The sequence below is a fragment of the Schistocerca gregaria genome, chromosome 8 (genome assembly GCF_023897955.1).
Source record: "Schistocerca gregaria isolate iqSchGreg1 chromosome 8, iqSchGreg1.2, whole genome shotgun sequence".
Classification (NCBI taxonomy): domain Eukaryota; kingdom Metazoa; phylum Arthropoda; class Insecta; order Orthoptera; family Acrididae; genus Schistocerca; species Schistocerca gregaria.
This window is the reverse complement of record NC_064927.1, coordinates 359,619,564-359,643,614: the sequence shown is the minus strand read 5'-3', so window position 1 is coordinate 359,643,614 and position 24,051 is coordinate 359,619,564. Positions and strand designations below refer to the sequence as shown.

The 24,051-nt window shown below is 43.5% G+C and overlaps 1 long non-coding RNA gene across 3 annotated transcripts in view; it reads left to right on the top strand.

The window, feature by feature from the left end:
* LOC126284556 (uncharacterized) overlaps positions 1-24,051 on the top strand; it is a 395,186-nt gene that overhangs the window by 274,334 nt on the left and 96,801 nt on the right. The window lies entirely within an intron of this gene.

Below are 24,051 nucleotides of genomic sequence, written 5' to 3'. Positions count from 1 at the left end.
GCGCTGATCTTTCAGGCGATCTACGACATCGTCTATATCAGCCGTAGTCTGTACTCTTTTGAATTCAATGGCATTTTTCGGCTCTTCTTTTTCAGAGAGTGAATTCTTAAAATTTGTTAGGTATGAGACACTTCGCTCATACAGTATTTGGAGATCTTACACTCCTACATTGGCAACACTGTATCAGCAGCATCATTAAAATCAAAGGAGTGAGAGATATGCATTGGAATTACGTCGCACAGCATCACACGTTTAGCGGACTGAACAATTTTGTGTAAATCTCGCGGAACAGAGGCCTTTCTTATCATTCTTCGTTTCTCTTTAATCGATAAGTTCCGGTCGCAGCTCGAAAACTTGTGCCCAGACACCAGAAACTTCAGTGTAATTTCTTCAAGTCATCTCAGGCTTCCCAAAAACATTATTAAAAATCACAACTGTGCATTAAATAAATGAAAGAGACACATGGAACTATGAACTCCATATGTAAACACTGTTTAGCACAAAGATCATGCGCCTTATAGTAACGAATATTAAACATTTTCTCGATGATTTGGCACATGGAACAAGTTTAGAGACAACCAGCAGATTACCGACAACGCGACAGCACTGAAAATCTGTTTTTTTTTTAAGAAAATGACACTTGTTACGTACGACATTCCCATTCCTTAACTGAAGGATGACAGTTGGGTTTCTCGACGAAACACTGTGCCCCATGGACACCGAGAACTGGCAGACTACCCTTGGGATTTGACGTCATAAACCTTTAAGTCTGTGTAAATGAAACTGCAGGCCGAAATTCTCTAGAGATACAGGTGGAATGCGTATACCAGTACGTGTGAAATATGTGAAGTATATGTGAAATGTATGTGACGTGAGTATGCGGGCAAAGCCACGGCTAAAAAGCTCACACTATACCCCTGGATTAATTTCAACAAAACTTGCAGTATCAAGGAAGAAATACCATGGGAATGAGAACCAGCTGCCTCCTATTGGGGTTGGGATGGGTGGAGGAGGTAAACAGAGAGGAAATGAAGGAGGAGATGGGCTAATAGAAGATTGGAATAGATGCATAGCAGGACAGTGTTGGGTACTCAGCTAGAACGTGAATAAGTAAGTCACGCAGTGGTCATTTCTGTCATATAAAATCCTGTAACCCGTACGTGGATGACGGACATTTGTTTTGACAAAAAATTGTTGTTCAAATGTGTGTGGAATCTTATGGGACTTAACTGCTAAGGTCATCAGTCCCTAAACTTACACACTACTTAACCTAAATTGTCCTATGGATAAACACGCACACCCATGCCCGAGGAAGGACTCGAACCTCGCCGGGATCAGCCGCACAGTCCACGACTGCAGCGCCTAAGACCGCTCTGCTAATCCCGCGCGGCACAAAAAATTGTTGAATTCTTTTTCGGCGCGTGTGTCAAAAATATGTAGCTGTACCGGAATAAATGGAAATTAGAAGCATTCCCTTTCTTTTATCAAATCGTACATGGTAATCCCCTTTCCTATATTAAATGACAAAATTGATTTTGCGTAGAACCGTATCTGTTATTCTTGTACGACAGGCTACAAACTGCGCAAATGAAATTTACGTACTTGAGCAAGAGGGTTACTGTATTGTCCAATCTGTACCAAACACAAAAGCCAACATGTCTAGAGCTCGCACAGTTTCTTGTAAGCTAAAGCTGATGACTTGAGGAATGTTGCAATGTCACTTTAGGCGGTTCCTGTTAACTTGCGGAGTGTAGTGTTCCGTGTTTGGATTTAATCGACGAGTTGTTGTTTTCTCGCTAACCAAAGGTGAGGCATTCCCGTGTAAATTTGGGGAGGACGGTCCGAGAACAGGACAGAGAGGGCTGATGGCTTGACTCACTCGCCTATCGTCGGCATCCAGTCCCTACGGCAGAACAGCTGGGCCGGAAGCGGAATTTGAGTGACGCAGTCGCGCCAGCGACGTAAACGGAGGCGGCACGGCCTGCGGCGATCGACGCGGCCGTCAGATTTGGACAGCGCACGCCTCGGCGTCAGCGCCGGTCCCGGGGCAGCGCGAGGGCGATGGCAATGGCGAGGGCGGCGCCATGAATATTCATGGCGGGGGAGGTGCGGGGGAGGCACGAGGTGGCGGGGTTGGGGGCGGCGGTCACTCCCTGCACAATGCAACCGCCGCTGCCAGCTCATTGTCCGAGCGCGCCGGCTCGCCGCACCGTAGCGCGCGGGCCGCGCCGACCGCCTGTCATATTAGCGCTGGTTTTCAACCGGCACTTTTAAACGACCGGTATAATCCGTGATGGCGCTGTAAACAACGGCCGCGCACTGCCTTCAAAGGCCATCAACAAACACGGAGGCGAGCCGAGTCGCCGCTGATACACGGCCGATAGCCGCGTAAATCGCCCCGCTGCCGGCCCCGGACCGACCCTGCTCCGAACACAGTCCGGACACCGCCGGAACGTAATTTGGCGTCGCTTCAAATGCCACTGTGCCGTCTGGGTGAAAGGACTCGAGTCTGGTATTGCATTTAGCTCGTTTGCCGTGTTTACTCTCCAACCGATTGGTTGCTAGCGTCTTGTATCCAGGTCCCTTGTGCTCATTTCCGCAACGTGTTTGGACATTTATACAAAATGGTTCAAATGGCTCTGAGCACTATGGGACTTAACATCTATGGTCATCAGTCCCCTAGAACATAGAACTACTTAAACCTAACTAACCTAAGGACATCACACAACATGACATTTTTACAACACCGAAAATGTGCAGGGGCCACAAGGTTAAGTACCTTTTATTGGCAAGTTCAAAAATGTTCAAATGTGTATTAAATCGTATGGGACTTAACCGCTAAGGTCATCAGTCCCTAAGCTTACACACTACTTAACCTAAATTATCCTAAGGGCAAACACACACACCCATGCCCGAGGGAGGACTTTAACCTCCGCCGGGACCAGCCGAACAGTCCATGTCTGCAGCGTCTTAGACCACTCGGCTAATTCCGCGCGGCCGCAAGTGAGACGACAGGTAGTTCATAGCAGTAGGTGTTGTGTTGGATGAAGAGCCAACACCGTGTAACGAATGGAGGCCGAAATGCACGCGTCTTACCTCACGCAGTCTGGTGTGAGGAGGGAAGAACTATACTGACGTGAGGTCTGGAACATGACATGGAATGAGTATTCAGAAAGCGGACGTAATTAGTTTGATACTTAACTTTAATCCATTAACGATGAACGGTACATGAGTCACAATATTATCTGTACAGAAGACATAGTAACTGAATATGGCGCCTTGCTAGGTCGTAGCAAATGACGTAACTGAAGTTTATGCTAAACTGTCGTCTCTGCAAATGAGAGCGTCTGCAGTCAGTGAACCATCGCTAGCAAAGTCGGTTGTACAACTGGTGCGAGTGCTAGGAAGTCTCTCTAGACCTGCCGTGTGGCGGCGCTCGGTTTGCAATCACTGATAGTGGCGACACGCGGGTCCAACGTATACTAGCGGACCGCGGCCGATTTAAAGGCTAAAACCTAGCAAGTGTGGTGTCTGGCGGTGACACCACAGTAGGAGTATATGATAACAAAGTCATGCAAAATGAGATACACATGTCCTTGTAAAGGGCGACGAAAGAGTCGCGTCAGCACAATGTCTATCCCTCCTCCCTGTGACGCAAACGCAGGTGGGCATTCTCACATGCAAAAGATCATAAAGGCACCGAATTGCGTCCTGCGACAGACTTTTCCATTTGTGGATATTCGGAAGTGGTTTCTGCCCTGGACTACGAGTGTCTTCCATCTTCATCAAGTCCCATAAGTTGAACAGTTGGCGAGACATCTGGCGGTCTTGCTGACCAGGGAAGTTGTACACCACGAAGAGCGCACTGCGTCTCAGCATGTGGGCGAGCAACGTCCTGCAGAAAATCCATGTCAACTTCCTGTCCGAGAAATGGCAGTAGCACAGGATTAACAACCTGTGAAGTGTATCATGCACTGGTTACTTTATCCTGCAGAAATACCAAGTGTGAGTACGAGCTGTAACTGATAATCCCCCACACCACGAAGCACGGGATGGTACCTGCGTGGAGTAAGCGAATGCGTGCTGGAATAGGCGCGTCATATGGTCTGCGCCATACACGTGCGCGTTCATTACTCTCAAGCAGACAGAACCTACTGTTCCACTGAGACAGCAATATGCAGTTTCACTGCCCACATAACAGAGTCTTTAAGTAGTAAAATGTCACCAATAGGAATTTTCTGTGACTTGTCCAAAGCATTTGATTGTATGAACCATGACATTATGTTACAGAAATTACAATTCTGTGGTATAAATGGAATAGCACATGAGTGGTTTAAGTCATACCCACAGAACAGGAAGCAAAAAAGTTTCCTAATATGGCTTAAGTGATTTTAATCAGTTTGCCATTTCATCTAACTGGGGTGAAATTACATTAGGTGTTCCACAGGGTTCAATCATGGGTCCCCTTCTGTTGTTGATATATGTGAACGACCTCCTTTCCTATCTGAAACAAGCTGAACTGACACTGTTTGCTGATGATACATGCATCACTATTAATCCAGTAAAAAGAAGACCCAACTGAAAATGATACAAATAAGGTCTTTCGAAAAGTCAGTAATTGGTTTTCTGCAAATGGGCTTGCTCTAGACTTTTGAAGCAATACAGTACATCCAATTTTCTGCTGCAAAAAGTACAGTTCCTTCAATAAATATAACACATCAACAGAAGTCAGTAGACAGGGTAGAGCATACTAAGTTTTGGGTGTACATATAGATGAGAATCTTAATTGGAAAATTCATATTTTTGATCTACTAAAGCGACTAGGTTCAGCATCTTTTGCAATCCGAATAATTGCCAATTCTGAGTATATAGAAATTAGTAAGCTAACATTCTGTGTATAATTTAACTCTCTGATGTCATACGGAATAATATTTTGGAGTACCTCAACATTTAGACAAAAAGTATTCACTGCTCAAAAGAAAGGGGTTAGAATAATGTGTGCGGTTCATAGTCGCACGTCTTGTAGGCATCTTTTTAAAAGATCGGGAATTCTTACAACAGCCTCACAGTACGTTTACTCGCTAATGACATTTCTTCTCAACAACATGGACTAGTTTCAAAACAACAATGACAGTCATGATTATAATACCAGAAAAAAGAAAGACACTAACCTTTACTCAACCTATCTTTGGCACAGAAAGGGGTAAAATATGCACCTATAAAAATTTTCGACAAATTACCAGGCGAAATAAAATGGCTGACAGACAGCAGTAACAGCTTCAAAGATAAATAGAAATCATATCTCCTTGACAACTCCTTCTATACCATAGATGAATCCTTGAATAGGAATAAATAAATCTATAAATACAGTATATGCATTTTGTGCCATTTAAGGGAATGGGGTAAATGATACATATATATATTAAAAATATCTTGTTTCGTATGTGCATTTCTTGTGCACTTGACACGTTCCAAACCACAACAGCTACCGTACCGTGCGATTGATCAATGGAACACGCAACCAACTAACTAACTAACTAACTACTCTCAACACTGGAGACAACAGAGCGCCATTCACCTCTCTAGTCGCCTCTCTTACGATATGAGAGCAGCCGTGTCTGGTAGTGTCGTGGTGTCTGTGATAGGCTGCCCAGCGACACATGTGATCTTAATCCTTCTACAAGCAGGAGTTTCTCAATGGTCCCTGATAACACAGCATGTGCTACATATGGCTGTATTTCGTCCCCTGACAACGGCCGGTTGGCAACAGCTGCTCGCACAATGCATCAATTCTGACGTTCGTCTGCATTACGGGGACACACAGAAACTGTTCTACAGTTGTGGGAATGCTCCACTATCCACTGTTGAAAGCACCGACACATAGTGGCGACTTATGTACTGTGACCCACATATGCAGCAATCCGTCGATATATCGTTCCAGCTCCCCGCTGAAGCTGTTTGAGAGGGGTAAATACTTGTCGGTGGAGCAAGGCTGTACCGTAGAATGAATTATGCAAACACTGTTCACGTCTAATCTTGACACGGTTTCTGCTTGCAGGCAGGCCTTCTGAACGTCATCTGTCCGTCAGTGATCATGACAAACGAATCACTAACGCTTCGGCCATCAGTACCTACATATTACACCATGATACCACCGAGGGTGTTGAATTTCTTACGGCTGTGTACTCTACAGTATCAACGTACAGTGAACGACAGACAGCGCATTGATACAATGTCATTTACTCTCCCTTCATATTCCAGGTAAGAAGTCTACTTCTGACTCTCAACGGCCACCTTCATAGCGTAATGGCTACGGCACTGGACTGTCGTTGATGTTGTTCGGGATTCGAATCCTGCTCCATTCATTCTGTTTTAATGCTTTTAGTGGCTTCCTTGAGCCACTGCAACCAGTGTAGAGCCTGCTACTCTTTGAGTAGCAGTGTCCCGCTCTCTTCGTAGATGAGACCCAGCAAGCAGTCTGATTGATGCCGTGTTCTTTGAATCCAGAATGTCTAATGAACAAAATACGAGCATATGAAGTATCCAAAGAGTTGTGTGACTGTCTGATTGGATTAATGTGTTTCTAGCAAACAGAGTACAACAGTCATTCTTAACGGACGAAAATCTTTAGACGTAAAAAGAATTCGGGCGTATCCCTATAGTTCTGGACCATTACTTTTCACAATATGGGTATAAGTGCAGATATTTTTATTGATGACAGAGAAAATTGTACTGGACAACATTTGAAACGTCTCTGTGGAGTCGTTTCATAAGACGCTTGTCTCATTAGATTCTGTGTATGGTATTCTGTCCGCCACGTTATTGTGGTTTAATTTATTAACTCTCCCAGAAAGACTGTGCAGTCAAACTGAAGCTTATTAAATGATATTATGTTCGATGTTTTTGAGTTCCATAGGAAATCTTGACCTGTATTTATTACGTTTTCCTTTCACCCTACATTATGTGTGCGTGAATGTGACTGAATGAATGTTTTTACGTGTGGTTTCGGGTTTCTTTTGTGGGGGATGCTGAGTTGGTTGTCGTCTGCTAGGAGCAGGTGACGTTTTCTTCTCGTTTAGAAGGTAGTGCAGGATGACCAATATAGGATCCCCGTACCTGGACAGAGAGGTTTACCCCTTTTAGTCTGAGGTTGGTTTGTCTGTCAGGTTGGTGGTGGAAGCCTACCCCTCTGGTAGCTTCCGTAGCACAGGTAGTTCGGCGAAGCTCGGTGGAGAAACGACTCTCTGCAGCTAGCGGTTCGTGAGTACAGTTCGTAGCTCTTAGAGAACATTTCTGCTGATAGGAAGTGGGTCGAATTAGAACATCCATATGTTAAACTCATGGAATATTTAAGTAATTCAGCTTAACTGAAGGATGTGTATTTATGTATTTTCGGAATGTGGCATAATTATTTTGTTAAAAGAAAAAAAAAATCGGCGATGATGGTGGTTGAAATTAAAAGTGCGGAAGTTGCTTTGTTCCTTTCGGACATCACGGTGTGGAACTTCCAGCAGTGAATATGTTTAGGAAAAGCTAGTCAGTATAACTTCGGTGAACGTGAGAATAATAGCGTTTCCGAGCGAGTGTGACTTTTGTTGTTCGTATTTTCTATGTTTCCGTGGAAGATGCTATTTTCTCCTTGTGTTCGTCTTCTACCTCGTGTTTGGTAACCGATGAGCCTTCTGGTCTACTACTTCACTGCAATAGGTTTCCATATTAGTAGTTTAATTCTTTCGTGTGTTATAATTCCTATAAAATATCCGTTTTTCGTGCGCATGAAGGAAATGTTTGTAACGGTTTGTTTCTGAAAGGACGACGTGAAAGTTGAAACGGTTGTGGGGGGGGGGGGGTTTCTGCCTTGCCGACTTAATTTTATTTCGTGGTGGCAAAATCATACTGGCATTGCAACATTAAAATTTCTTACAATTGTGCCTGGTTTAATGTCTAATCTCTGAACAGTTAACTCGTAATCAAGTTTACCGCGTGCTGAAGTTCGGCCGTTCGTAAGCAGCAGGCGCGGTTTCCATGTCGTATATCTACCCTACAGAACCTTGCGAATCGGATAAACCTCTTTCTAAGCTAGCACATGAGCATAATGGTGATAGGTATCTCTCTGAACTATTTCTGTCGTGAGTATGTAGATGGCATGATTGAATTAATGTGTTCCACTTCCCTTTTATGTGTTTTTTTCCTTTTTAATTGCGCTGTTCTACCATTATTTGGAGAATTATTTAGTTACATTTTTTATTCAGGCACCAGTCATGTGTATTCATAGGATGTCCATCAAATTCAGTCATGAAATAAGTGTGCTACGTAAAAGAAAAATTCTGCGTCCTTTCCGACTGGTGCCGCTTTTCAAATTAATATTGTATGCCCTGATTTTTTAAAAGTTTATCTGCTTGCTTATGATGAACGAAAATGAGAGAAAAATCAAAGTGCAGTGGTGTGCTGTCTCTAAATTAAGGAATTCACATTTAAATAAGCAAGCTCATTGATGTACGACATACAGTGCTGTTCAACTTTGAAAAAATTGCATTCTCATAATTTAATTCTTAATTTAATTAACCTGATAATTTCCAGTTCGGCCTCTTCTTAATTGTTTGGAAGGCCTTAGGCTGCTGGCGACCCTGTAATTTTTTAATTTATAATTGTCTTTGTGAGGTCGCTTAACCAGAATTAACGCACAAGTGTTACATCTCCAATATTCTTGGAAGGTACCGTATGACGAGCTTTGGCTAGGATCCGTTTACAGTCCTACATACATATTTTACACAGTACATCAGTATTTACTTCATTTGCAGACATAATTATAGCTATTTGGAGTACTATGTTTCTAGATTGGTTAGTACCTCCAAGTACATGTCTCATGAATGCTTGTTTTCCTCTTCACAGTATTTCCGGTGTTGAAGTGTTGATGTGTGGACGCAAGACGGTTAGCTCCTACTGACAGGCATAGTCTAGTTCCTTGTGCAGCTACAACTGTGTGCAAAACGTCACGAAGAATAGTATATTATGTGTATGTGAGAAGACTGGCAAATGACGAGAAAAAACAACCAAAATGCTAATGTATGTACATATTAAGATACCACATATAAAAATATATGCGTTTATACCCTTTACACACCACATATTTAAATGATCTAAAGGATGACATAAGTTGCATGAGGCTTTTCGCAAATGATGCTGTTGTATACAGGTGCTCGTAACTTAAGAAAATTGTAGAAGAATGCAGGAGAACCTGCAGAGGATCGACGCCTCGTGCAAGGATTGGAATTTGACCCTCAACAAAAAAAGTTATCTGTTGCTTGTAAATAGATAAATGCACAAAAAGATCCATTATTGTATGAATTACTCGACTGTCAAGCAGTCACTGGAAGCTGATACATTCGTAACATATCTAGTAGTATGTGCATGGAGAGCTTTAAAGCAGAACGATATCATAAAAGTGACCACAGCTAAGGCATCCGGAGGGAGTGTAGTCAACTCACAAAGAAGGCAGCTTACAAAAGCATCATCCGATCTATACCTGAATGTTGGCCGTCCGTCTGGGATACCGGATAAGATTGGTAGATGAATTAGAGAGGGTCCAAAGAAGGGCAGCGAATTTCTTTACAGGTTCATTTAGTAAGCATGAAAGTGTCAACGCGATGCACAGGTAACTCTTGTGGCAGTCACTGACAGGGAGCAGTAGTACGTCAATGTGTGACTCACTGACAATTTTCTGCGTATGTTCTACAAGAGTCAACCATTATACTGCTGAGTCCTACGTATATTTCACGAGAAGACCGTGAACGTAAAATCAGACATATTCAAGTTCACACAGAGTTTTGTCAAACAATGCTTCTTCCCGCGAACTATTTGGGAATGAACCAAGAGAATGGGGAAGTGACACACCGTAAGGTGACTTGCGGAATGTAAATAAACAGGGTGTTTCCGTAAGAGGATGCGAAAATGTAACAGAACACAGAGGATGCTCCACTGAACCATTTGAGGTACGGAACTTTTTTTGGAAAAGATTTGTTCCTCCAATGACGCACCGTTAAATGTATCCGGCAAACTGAATCGTCGTAACGTTCGTATGTGCGATTTACAGCATCCTCATGTTACACGTGAATTGGAAAGAGACAATCCCAAGACCAATGTTTGGTGCGAAATGATATACAGTTACATCGTTGGTCTATTCCTTTTCATCGAATCTGCCGTCAACGGTGGTGCTTACCTGGATATATTACAAGAGGTTGTTGTGTCACAACTGCAACCACCTCACTGAATACTAAATTTCCGTCAATTCCTAGATGAAAAGTTTACGAAGAAGTGGTCTGGAGGAGATGGTCTAGTCCAATGGCCGTCACGACCCCCTGACCTCATACTACTAGACTTCTTTCTGAGGTTTTTTTTAAAGGATCCGATGTAGAGAAGACCGGGACAGGTTGGCCATTTTTTTTATTTTTCTTATATTAATCTTTTAGATATTAAAATGTATGAAATTATTGTGAAATTTTAGAGCAGTCTTACCGACCCTGGGTGGCAATTATTAAACTTGAAAAAATGAGTTAAAAAATTAAGAACAACATTAATTGACGTGCAGGGTAGCCGCGCGGTCTGGGCGTCTTGTCACGGGCCAGGCGGCCCCCCCCGTGGGAGGTTCGAGTCCTCACTCAGGCATGGGCGTGTGTATTGTCCTTAGCGTAAGTTAGTTTAAGCTGGATTAAGTTAGGGACCGATGACCTCAGCAGTATTGTCCCATAAAATCTTACCACAAATTTCCAACATAAATTAATGGACATGTGACAAGCGAGGCCAAACTGCCCATACCTCGGGGTAAGTTGGATCAGAGGCTGGGGCACGTTGATCCATCTAAACTTTTGATAAGTTGAATTAAGTGATGCACATTTTATTAAGACAACGGGAAAGTTTAAAGTTATTAGGATATAGAGTGTCTTAATACAAAGCAGTCATCTTTAATCACTGTCCAGATCCAAAGGATCATAGTTATAACACTCATAAAAAAGTCAGCAACGGTTGCAGTTCAGTGCACTGAATCCACTGTGTTCCATGTTGACACCTTATGCACAGTGAATCTTCATCTTCCTCATCGTCATCATCATCATCATCATTTCGCCGTGGTATCTTCTTGCGCTTTAGGCCCACTGCAGTTGATTTAGTTAATTTCATTCCACGATTTCTCGTATTTTCCCCTTTGAAAAACTGTTTCTTTAGCATGCAATTTAATTTTTCCTTCCAGTACTTTCTACTTTCTTTCTTTTGCGCCTTTTTGTTTTTCATTGCAAGTTTTTTTTACTGAAGTTTCTCTCACTATGGCAGAAACTCTTTTTCTTTTCTATTCTGCCACACCTTTTCTGAGCTCTGCTCTTTCGAAAGGTCTGGGTTCTCAGAAATGATAAGTTCAAAGTTGGTTCAAATGACTCTGAGCACTATGGGACTTAACCTCTGAGGTCATCAGTCCCATAGAACTTAGAACTACTTAAACCTAACTACCCTAAAGACATCGCACACATCCATGCCCGAGGCAGGATTCGAACCTGCGACCGTAGTGGTCGCGTGGTTCCAACTGTAGCTCCTAGAACTGCTCGGCCACCCCAGCCGGCAGTTCACAAAGGTGCATGTATCACATTGAAACAACCGAAATAAAATGTTCAAACGTACCTACTTTTTGTTTTTTTTATAATTTCAAAAACCTACCTGTTACCAACTGTTCGTCTAAAATTGTGAGTCATGTGTTTGTGACTATTACTGCGCCATCTATCATAAATCGAGAAAAGTGGTCCAACTAAAACTTTCATATTTCTTTACGTACTACACGAACGTATAATAAAAAATGGGGGTTCCTATTTAAAAAAAGACAGTTGATACCCGTTTGACATATGGCAGCGCCATCTAGCGGGCCAACCATAGCGCCATCTGGCTTCCCCCTTCAAGCTAGACGAGTTTCGTTCTTACTAGTTTTTTCGTTTGATGCTTATTTCGTGAGGTATTTGGTCCGGTCACTATCAATGGGCCACCCTGTATATGTTGTGGGGCTGTTCTCTCTCGGCTCGATGATGATAGGTGTCACAGTCGAGATGACGTCGAACGGCGTGCGTTGGTCACGACAACGCCAATCTGTAACTACTAGGAAAAAGATAACTCCTCACGTGGTTTTGTTATTTTCAGAAACTGTATCTCGAAACTGGTATCAATATCTTGATGGAGCAGCACGCCGGAGTGTGTACGCCGCCTTTGTTTGTAATGAAAACGATTGTGTTCGTTGTCTGTAGATCTTCTTCACTTATAAAAGTAGCGACTGCACCACTCGATAACGCGATGCCTTCATTGAGCTGAAATAATCAAAAGTCCCTTGCGTGTTCGCGACAGACCCTTCAGTTTACGCGAACTTGCTGACTGTAGTTCTTATCCCCGGTTTGACAGTGGCCATTCAAACGTTAAACGATAGTGTCTTGAATCATCATTCCATCACCCAAGCCGAAGCCAAGATATGAATTTTGCGAGGATATTAAGTTGTTAGTTATTATTCTGCCGTCAAGGTGTCGCTACGTCGCGTATTCAACAACTGCACTACGTAACTCCAGGGATAAGATACCCTTGAGCAATGTTCAGAATGCGTCGTAAATTTGGCGCAAAGATATTGCTGTTCACATTTAAATTATCATTAATTTACCTTGCACTTTTATGTTATCCGAAGACTCAGTCAGTTCCACAAATACTCTATAAATGTCCATTAAAGGATGTAGGGGACACGAAGAATTAAAGTTGACTTAAGGGTTTACTGTCTTTCGTAATTGTTGGTTGTCCCTGCACTCAGCACTAACACCGATATGTCATTCAGGGAAAAAATGGTTCAAATGGCCGTGACCACTATTTCTCAGGTCATCAATCCCCTAGAACTTAGAACAAATTAAACCTAACTAACCTGAGGACATCACACACATCGATGCCCGAGGCGGAATTCGAACCTGCGACCGTAGCAGTCGCGCGGTTCCAGACTGTAGCACCTAGAACCTCTCGGCCACCCCGGCCGGCGTTTCTTGATGTTCGTGACCTTTAAGTACCACGAAGGCTACGTCCCATCACAAATCAGTAATCACACGATTCACTTTTCTGTCACATACATCAAAATCCCGTTAGTTGTCTAACGGTGAAGATGATCCTAATTTGGTCCGACTTATGGCTAATATTTCCCGTCTATATTGTAAAACTTTAGACTTCAAATCAGTTTTAAAAGAATCTGGCAGCGCTTAACACGCGTACTATTGTTGCCGAATACAACAGGTAAGTGAAGTTCACATCTCCATTAATAATGTGTGTGAAATCTTATGGCACTTAACTGCTAACGTCATCAGTCCCTAAGCTTACACACTACTTAACCTAAATTATCCTAAGGACAAACACACACACCCTTGCCCGAGGGAGGACTCGAACCTCCGCCGGGACCAGCCGCACAGTCCATGACCGCAGAGCCCCTGACCGCTCGGCTAACCCCGCGCGGCTAACATCCCCATTGCCGAGTCACATTGTAGTCACAGCGAACTTACAGTTCGATGCGACTACAACTGTCTTCTAGGGTGAATGTTATCTTCGATTTATGGCCTGGCTTCAACCTTCCTCAATATTAATTTTGGAATTCTTTCTTTAAGGTTTCTGTTTTGTATCACATGGTATTCTTTCATTCAGTCCTTTATTTTATGATAATCATTAGTATTTATATAACACCTCTGTTAATCAAACTGACAAATGTGACCATTTTGTTGTCAGTAGCTAGCGTCGCTGTCAGGATGACTAATTTTGCTATTTCCTGTGCAACAAAATGGTGCAAATGGCTCTGAGCACTATGAGACTTGACGTCTAAGGTCATCAGTCTCCTAGAACTTAGAACCACTTAAATCTTACTGAACCTAAGGACATCACACACATTCATGCCCGAGGTAGGACTCGAACCTGCGATCGTAGCGGTCGCGCAGTTCCAGACTGTAGCGCCTAGAACCGCTCGACCACCAGGGGCGGTTGTGAAACAAAAAAAGCGTGGTTATTATGGGTTCTGTATCGGGGGTGTTACAATGTGCAGGGGACTACGAACGACTTGTTGAGTCCATGCCAAGTCGAGCTGCTACTCTATACTGAGAAAAAGCAGTCCCCGACACGATATTACGATGTATGGTATGAAATTTTGGAAATTTGTGGTAAGGTGTAATGGGACCAAACTGCTGAGGTCATCGGTCCCTAAGTTCACGCACTACTTAATGTAACTTTAACTTTCGCTGAAGACAACACACACACCCACACCTCAGACGGGGGAGCCGCATGGCCTATGACAAGGCGCCACTACCCCGCCGGCATATCGTATGAGTTTTGTCACTTCAGTATATATCGGATTTGTATTTTGTATTTAAAATTTTAAATGCATGTAAATCAAACATTTAGATTTTAAGTGTTCATTTGAATACCTTTCTTGTCAAACAGAGGATTGGTGCCACAAGTAAGGGAGTAAAAGCAAATTATTGTTCAAATGGCTCTGAGCACTAAGGGACTTAACTTCTGAGGTCATCAGTCCCGTAGAACTTAGAACTACTTAAACCTAACTAACCTAAGGACATCACACACATCCATGCCCGAGGCAAGATCCGAACCTGCGACCGTAGCGGTCGCTCGGTTCCAGACTGTAGCGCCTAGAACCGGCCGGCGGTAAAAGCAAATAATAAACTAGTATCAAAATAAATTATTAGTGTAGATCTTTTGTTATATCTTACAGCCACTTTGATGTGTTATTTGCGAGGCATCCGGTGGTGGAAGCACGCAGGTGGATTTGCTCGCTGCTTACTTGTTGCCGAAACGAAGTCCCACCAGCGTGGTGGTGCGTTTCACGTGGCGGTACCCGCATCGGGTGAGCTGTCACAGAACTGCACACAGCACGGCGCGGCACACGTACTCGGCTGGGCAAACGCCCATACGACGGGCATTATTGGTCGGCTGTGCGGCCGGTGTGTGCCGTATCGGTCGTATATGGTGGCGCGGCTCTGCGGGCGCGCAGCGCGCGTAAACACAAAATCGTGGCCGGCAGCGGCGGCCGGCACATCACAGGCTGGGGACTAATAATCAATAGGCAATCTCGTTACAATAGCAAGGTAATAATCATGCAAATTGAACTAGTGAGGCAGCGCGGGCAACGCGCCCGCCGGCCCCGCCGGTGTGTTATGGCAGGTGGGGGGGGGGGGAGGTGGGGGCGGCGCCGCCCACCGCCGCCGCCCACCGCCGCCCACCGTTCTTTGATCGCAGCGCCCCCGCCGGCCAACACCATTACCGCCGCAGATTCCTTGCTCCGCGGCCGCAATCTGGCGGACACAAAGGAGGCTACTGCGCTATCGCCGCATCGTGAACCAATTCCTGGCGCGCGCCGCGCGAATTTTCAGTGGCGCTGCGTTAAAAGAAACAGACGCCGGAGCCCTTTCATCGGAACGGCAGCGCTCAAACTAAATGTTGTCTTTTAACTGGCTGAAATGATGTTCGAATAAATTTTTGCAAAAAATATGTGCTTTTAAGATAGTGTTTCCTTTGAATTCGGTTCTATTTATCCACAAAAACATAACTAGCTTTGCCGCCCACACGTGTACGAGAGTCAGTCATAATGTTTTGTTCATCACCTTGAAAAAGTGAAGTAACGTACCATTTTGTTTCTTTTTGCAGGTGCATGTCTTCAGCGTTGGTGTTGCGTTGAAATTCTCACGCCACAATACCGTAGCGCGTCGCTAGATAGGTCCAAACGAAATTATACAGCGCCTCTTCACTTTACGAACGGGCTGCGCCATTTTGGTTTGAATCTCTAGTGGCATGCAACGGAAATGTGGCGCAAGGATTTCAGTGCACACCTGATCTACAATCATATATGAGGGCTATCCAGAGAGCAACAGTTCTTTAGAAACAAAAAATTAACGATGTGGAAAAGGCAAATTTTATTATGTACACTTTAAGGTACACCGCTATTAGTATGTATAATCGCAGCTAAAATTGAGGCACTTGTCACACTGTGGCATAAGCGTTGTGTAGCGAGCCACGTCTTCAGTGCTGGGAAGAGGTTGCACTCACCCGGTGCCGCGTGGTGGATGATCAAACGCCTTCCATCCAAAACCCCATACCACATCTCGGGTACGTTCAGCAGGGCGTGGGAGAGCGTTGTCGTGAAGAAACAAGACTTTTGAACTAAGGTTTCCGCGACGGTTGTTTTGTATCACTCGCCTTAACTTAGTCAGTGTTTGAGAATCTCACTGAGTGAACTGCAGTGCGACGTTCAAGGAAATCAATGAGAACCACTTCCTTAGACCCTCAAAACACAGTAGATATGATCTTTCTTGCCGACAGCGTTTGCAAACACATCCTTGTGAGAATTTGTATATTATCATTCTGTCGACCGCCTTTTTGTTTCATAACTGACATGCTGCATCCAATTCTCGTCCCCAGTTACGATACGATCGATAACTTTGTTACCATCTTTCTCGTAATCTTCGAGGAAGGTCAGTGCTGCAGCTAGTCTCTAGTTTTTGTGGTCTTTCGTTAGGGGCTTGAGAACCCACCTAGCCCAAAATTACAAAATTTATGGTAACCAAGCTCCTCCACCACAATTTCCGTGAAATTTTTTGAAAATGTTGCGAAAGTTCCATAATCCTAAACGACTATTTTTACGAATTTTGTCGTTGATTTTCAGCACCAGTTCGTCAGTCAAAAGGCTAGGCCTACATTTGCAGTCCTCATCGTGTACACTGGTACGGCCATTTTTAAAATCGATGCACCATTGCCTCACTCGGCTTCCACTCATTATTTCTTTTCTGTACACATACAAAGGTGGCTATAAATTTCAATTGATTTACAGTTTTTTGCCATTAACAACCTAATCGCAGAAAGCACCTAATAAGTGGCAGGATTTGTTATTGCAGCACACATGTCAACAATGTTGACACGTCACAAAAAGCAAAGTAGGGGGCCGAGACCACACACTACCACCGCTGTAGGGGTACTGAGAGCAGGGACGTTGCGGCACCAAGATGAGGGCTCCAGCACAGGCCACAACCGTGATAGACCAAAACGTCTGTTACTTTCTGGAAAGCCCTCGTAGCTGCAAATGAACAAAAGAAATAATTACGTTACCTAATTTTTTCTAAGTGATGATTAAAAGTATATATAACTACATATTGCATATGCCTCTTTTAGCCACAGTTTTTCAGCAGTTTATGACAATGGAAGAAATACTTTAGGAGAAGACTTCTTTGTCAATCTTTAAAACTACAGCTGTAAAATTTTCTCCGTGAAAGAAGCCTGTTCAGTGTACTATGATAACGAAAAAAATATGTTTGACTGTGTAGCAGTGAATACCTAATGCGGCAGTGCATTCTAGTTGCAGGGGTAGGACAAAAATACAGAAATCCAGGAAAAAATGAATGCCTGAACATAAGTGCAGATGTTCGTCAGTCTATACTGTGCGCTCTGGTATTTCATCAGAAAGGGCGGCTGTGCAATACATTGCAGGTGTTGCTCATCGTCAGAACAGTGATCTGTGTAGTTACGAGTGCATTATGTCGGCACTAAGTGAGTTCGAACGTGCGCAAATTCTTGGCACTCGTATGGTGAGTGTTCCATAACCGCAGGAGTCGAAGTGTTTGGTGTTTTAAGAGCCACCACGCCAATGAATTGCACCGCGTGCAGGAAAGCGGAAAAATATCATTCGGTGAGTCGAGGTGTGGACGAAAGTTGAGGGATCCTGATGAACGGTCATTGAAGAGGGTTGTAAAAAAAAAGAAAAATAAAGAAAGGAGTTGCAAGAGTCATTGCAGAACTGAATGTCGCACTCGCGAATTGTGTCAGCAACAAAACAAGACGAAGGGAATTCCAGAAGCGGGCAATAAGCAGGTAATTGAATGGGGAGCTGGAATTCCAATGCCACACATCAGTGGCGCAAATGTGCGTCACTGGGAAACATGATGCCGAGCCGTAAAACCTGCACTCTACAGCAGTGGAAGAAATTCATTTAGTCGGATAAGTCTTCTTTCACACTCTTTCCAACTTCTGTCGAAGTGTACGTCCCAAGAGTGAAAGTTCGCGGGGTTTCGGCTATGGTTTAGACAGCCATACTGTGTGGTTATTCCACGTGGTTATTCTGTAAGGTCGTATTAAAACCAAGGATTCTATCGCAATTTTGGCTCATCACGTCTGTCCTATGCTGCAGTGTTTGTTCCAAGACGATAGGGCTCCTGTTCACATAGCTCGCACCTACCAGAACTGGTTTTGTGATCACGAAGTTGAATTGTAGCGTCTCCCCTGGCTTTCATAGTCATCACGGTATTACGGTGATCTCAGTATTAATGAGCCTTTGGAGAGGATGGTGCGTGATCACTATCAACCTCCATCAATGTTACACCTGACATTCCCATTATTTTGCATGAAAAATGGTATAAGACTCTCTTGAAAACCAAACAAGACTTGTATTTATCTTTTCAGAGAGGAGACTGGAAGCCGTTTTGAATGCCAATGCTATTCCTACAACGTATTAATCATGGTAATGGTTTTGGTGTTTCCATATTTACGCCCAATCCCTGCGTACACAACAACTCCTATACATAAAGACGATAACAGCAAATAATACCTGTACATCAATTTCTTACGAATCATGACATCATGTCTAAAAACACGTGTATTGCACAGATATTATGAGGCGTAAGTCATAAAATTGCAGTTACCACCTCAAAAAATCGTGCTATGCCCATGTAACATGATTATCACGTTAATCCTTCTCTATACGTTTTCTCTTTAAGGTGACAGACGTTTCTCAATGCTGTATAACTTGTCGGAGACCTTGGTTGTGTAACTTCCACTTAGAAAAATTTATGTATTACTATGCTGATAAACATCGTATGTAGTTTGATTTTCAAACAGCTGAGCAAAACTGAACGTACTCAGACACACAATATTTTTATCGCAACGCAATCTGACTTTCAGTAATCCGTACAAAAGAATGGCCCTGACTAACAATAACCTATACCTTTCATGAATTCTTACCTCACAAAAATCTTCGTTACTCGAACTACTGCAATACAGCGAGCGCCAATACTGCCAGCTAAATAAAAGATTCTAACAACTGAAGGCACTAACTACTGATAGGCATAGTTAGCAAATGAAAGATTTTGATGGAGAACAAACGATGTATTTACCTTTATAGTGTTCAAAAGTCATAATATATACATCAGTTCATGACATCCAGTCTTACAAATTTACTGTCTCTGTCCAGATCATCAGCTATCAAAACTCCGCCATCTCACTCCCCACATCCGCCACTTCTGGCGGCTCACCTCCAACTGCGCAACGCTACGCGCTGTTCACATCCAGCTGCCCAACACTATGATAGCAAATTCCAACAATGCCACCGAGCCACAGACTGCACACAGCACAGTCAGTGATTTTCATACAGAGCGCTACTCGGCGGTGACGTTACCAACAAAAAACCTAAACAACCTACTTACAGTTGTAGAAGTCTACAGCTCAGGTAGTCAGGCACCATTACTCCTCAGAAAGCACCCCGTTTTCGTTCTGGAAACGCCTCCCACATTTTTGTTTCTTCATCCGAGGAAAAAGGAACAGGTCGCGGGGTGCCATGTAGGGGAATGCGATGTGTGACGCAAAATTTGATAGGCAAAAGTAACAGCATGTGCTACTGTGCACACATCCTCTCACCCTCTCCCTAGTTGTCAATAATATGGAACGACATTACGTTTTGCTGTGCAGCATTGAATGCACGGTAACGCAGTCGTTGTAATGAAGGACAGACACATCCTTGATTTGCTTCCCTTGACGCTCGTCCGTATATTTCGATAGTATGCTCTTGTGGTGGTCTGCCAATTACAAACATAATCTGTTAGCACCACACGGTGGCAGTCCCCAAAACCACTGAGTATCACATTCCTTGGATCCTTTATCTCGCTGTCATAATGTTGCATCCAACGTCCGTTCTTTACGTGGCAAAATAAGTCATCTACAGTGTTTTTGTAAACCAAAGGTCGATGCAGTGTCCTATGCTTTTTATTTGGGTCATGTTTCTTCTGGTTTCACGCGGTCCGCCACGAGTTTCCCTCCTGTTTCAACCTCTTCATCTCAACAATGAATTAGCGAATTGCAATAATGATTGAGCATCAGCTGCAGAATATTTCAGAACAAATAAAGATTTGGGCCGCCCTGGAAGCGATGTTGTGAAGGCGTCCCTTTGGAAAATCCGGTTTCGTGTCTCAGTCCAGCACAGATTTTCATTTGTTGTGAAACATTCTACAGCTAATGCAGAAACGTAATAAACACTTGCTCGTTCATTCTTGGTTGAATGCGGCGTTGATTCTCAACACAGTGACTGTTCGTTCGGATATGCTTGCGTGTCCGAGGAAGCAATGCTTCGAATCATATAGTATAACATGGACACTGCTCTACAGCTGCTCTTCATCTCAGAGTAGCACTTGCAACCAACCTCCTCTATCATTTTTTGGATATCTTTCCCTGCAGTTTCTACCCTACCGTCGAGGTTGTTCCGTGATTGATTGACACACATCCTCTCACCCTCCCCCTAGTTGTCAATAATATGGAACGACATTACGTTTTGCTGTGAAGCATTGAATGCACAGTAACGCAGTGCATTTGTGCGATATACAGTGAAGAAGCAAAGAAACTGTGCACTTGCCTAATATCGTGTAGGGCCCCAGAGACCTACCAGAAGTTCCACAACACGATGTGGCATGGACTCGACTAATGTCTGAAGTAGTGCTGGAGGGAATTGACACCATGAATCCCGCCCGACTGTCCATAAATCCGCAAGAGTACGAGAAGGTGGAGGTCTCTTTGAACAGCATGTTGCCCAGAAATGCCTAATAACGTTCAGTTTTATACAGAAGACTATTCCTGGAACCACTCTGTCGTAATTCTTGACGTGTCGGGTGTCACATTGTCCTGCTGGAATCGCCCAACTACGTCTGATGGCACAATGGACGCGAATGGATGTAGGTGATCAGACAGGATCCTTACGTACATATTACCTGTCAAAATCGTATCTAGACGTATCAAGGGTCCCATATAACCCACACCATTACAGGCCTCCACCAGTTTGAACAGCCCCTTGCTGACATGCAGTATCCGAAGATCCATATCTGTACACTTCTATCCGCTCGATCTAATTTGAAACGACACTCATCCGACCAACGAACATATTTCCAGTCATCATCAGTCCAATGTCGGTATTGACGGGGCCAAGCGATGTGTAATGTGTCGTGCAGTCATCAACGGTACAAGAGTGGGCCTTCCGCTCCGAACGCTCATATCGATCATGTTCCGTTGAACAGTTCGCAGGTTCGAATGCTGCCTCGGGCATGGATGTATGTGATGTCCTTAGGTTAGTTAGGTTTGAGTAGTTCTAAGTTCTAGAGGACTGATGACCACAGATGTTAAGTCCCATAGTGCTCAGAGCCATTTGAACCATTTTTGAATAGTTCACACGCTGACACTTGTTGATGGCCCAGCACTGAAATTGGCAGCAATTTGGCGAAGGACTGCACTTCCGTTGCGTTGAACGATTCTGTTGTCGTCGTTGGCCCCGTTCTTGCAGGATCTTTTTCCAGCCGCAGCGATGTCGGATATTAGATGTTTTACCGGATACCTGATATTCACGGTACACTCGTGAAATGGTCGTATGGGAAAATCCCCTCTTCATCGCTATCTCAGAGATGCTGTGTCCCATCACTCGTTGGCCGATTACAACACCACGTTCCAATTCACTTAAATCTTGATAACCTGCCATTGCAGGAACAGTAACCGATCTAACATCTGCGCCAAACACTTGTTGTCTTACATAGGCGTTGCCGCCCGTCTCAGCGCCGTATTCTGTCTGTTTACATACGTCTGTGTTTGAATACCCATGGCTATACCAGTTCCTTTGGCGCTTCAGTGTAGAACGGTTTCTATAATGAATAAACGTAACAGAAAATGAAATAGGTGTAAAATATATTTTAGCTTGTTTTTGGTGTAGTTCACGATTTTCGATGTACAGACAGCTATGACCGTAGAAAGGTGTCAGATGCAGCATTCTGATGGAAGCAGAATGTGAACGTAAAAGATCACGGTCCACTTTAGAAACAAGTTACAGTTATAAGAAAAAAAATGTTTAAGTTTCTTGCAATGCGGTCTTATAATGTATCAACAACACAATGTTTATCCAGGCAAATATGATGAAAAATCGTTGATATCACTAATGCATTTCAGATGTGGATATTTTACGAATACTTCAGAGGCGCACAAGACGGGCTCTTTTGTCGCATAGAGCACATGTGATCATGCTTTCCGTAAGAGAATGCCGCATACTACGTCTACACCAACATTCATAAACCATATGACGCAGTATGGCAGTGTGGCTAGGATATCCCAACGGACAGGTTCAGCTATCTGGAAGTAAAGGTGTTTCCTTAATTTGCGGACATTGGCCTCTTTTCTTGTAGCGTGTGAGAGTCGTGTCTTACGTGTACCTGTCAGGTGTATTGTCTTGTAGTCACGTGTGTGTTGCATGATGATGAGAAAAGGAGAGGTTGACACACGGTGCCGTCTTCTCCTTTCTAATAGCACCAGGAGGTCCGCCCATTTTAACGTCCCATCTGATGGATGGATCATCATCGACAGTGTCACATGTCCTCACTTCAAGAGACACTGCTGGCTGATTTGGAATTTAATCCAGGACAGTAGTGATAAGTCTGGTTACCAGACACTTTGCGCCACTCTCTCTCCCCCTTTTTCCTGCAAAATACTGGCGGTGGGAGATGGAAGCGAGTTGAGAAGATTATAGTTTAACGTCCCGTTCGTGACGAGGTCATTGCAGACTTTCGTAGAAAAAATGATTCATTTCAACGTTTGCCATACTCTATTTTTGGGAAGGAATTGGCAATATAAACCCCAATTGCTGGACTGGGAATTGAATGCTATTCTTCCCACAACTGGTCCACTCCTGTTACCGTTGTACCACCGCGCCTTAGGGGTATGAAAACTAAATTTGCATCACGAAAGGAAAGTGCATGACTTTCGAGCGGACCCATATGATTGGAATAGAACGTTGAAAGTCAACTTTAGTCGAAGAGTTATCGTGCGCATGCCAGCTGTCTTGCTTCTGAAGTTTTGATAATGCTTTCCGTTTCGCGTACCCTGAATGTCGGCATTTCCGTTTACCAATGTGTCACGTGTATTTAATATGTCGTAGGAGATATTGAAGAGTGGATAACTCACATATGGCTTTCATTTCTTTCAGTTTCTCCTACTGCAAAAAGCTTAATCATCATTATCCGTACAGCAGAATTCGATTATCACCACATTCCTACCAGATTGTTATGATCACGTCTACAAATTCAGATAGATGTGCGCAAACGAGGATGCATTTTCTTAAAATTCTATACGCATATTGATGAAACACGCTTTAATTAGCATTTGGTTCTGTAAATAAACAAAAAGCGCACGAAAATTACTGCGACATTGAAACCGAGTAATGTCTGATGTATCTCAAGTACAGAAAGAAAACAAAACACGAGTTGCTGATTCTGTCCTGATCTGATGAACTATCGAAACTGAGGGCATTTGACTGGTGAACTGCACATCATTGTGAGGAATATCGCCGAAATACGGTAATGGCAAATGCTATTTTGAAGAACTACAGCAGCATCCGCGAGAAATCTTTTTTAAAAAAACACAGAAGATAAGCTGTTCCTAGGAACATGGGCATCCTGTCTTCACTACCGACTATCCCAACTCAAAACTCGACTGTTCCACTATGAATATTATAAATTACTTTCTAGACACAATGCTTTTCATTGACCAACTATGTAGCAATAGATTTAGTGCATACTTCCCTTTGCACTCCTGTTTTATAGTGGGTAACTACAAGTAATATATAACGTTATAACGAGAATGACGAACAAAACCACACGACACGTTCATGGTGCACTTTTGTAATTAAATCTAATACGCCAAAATAATGTGGGAACA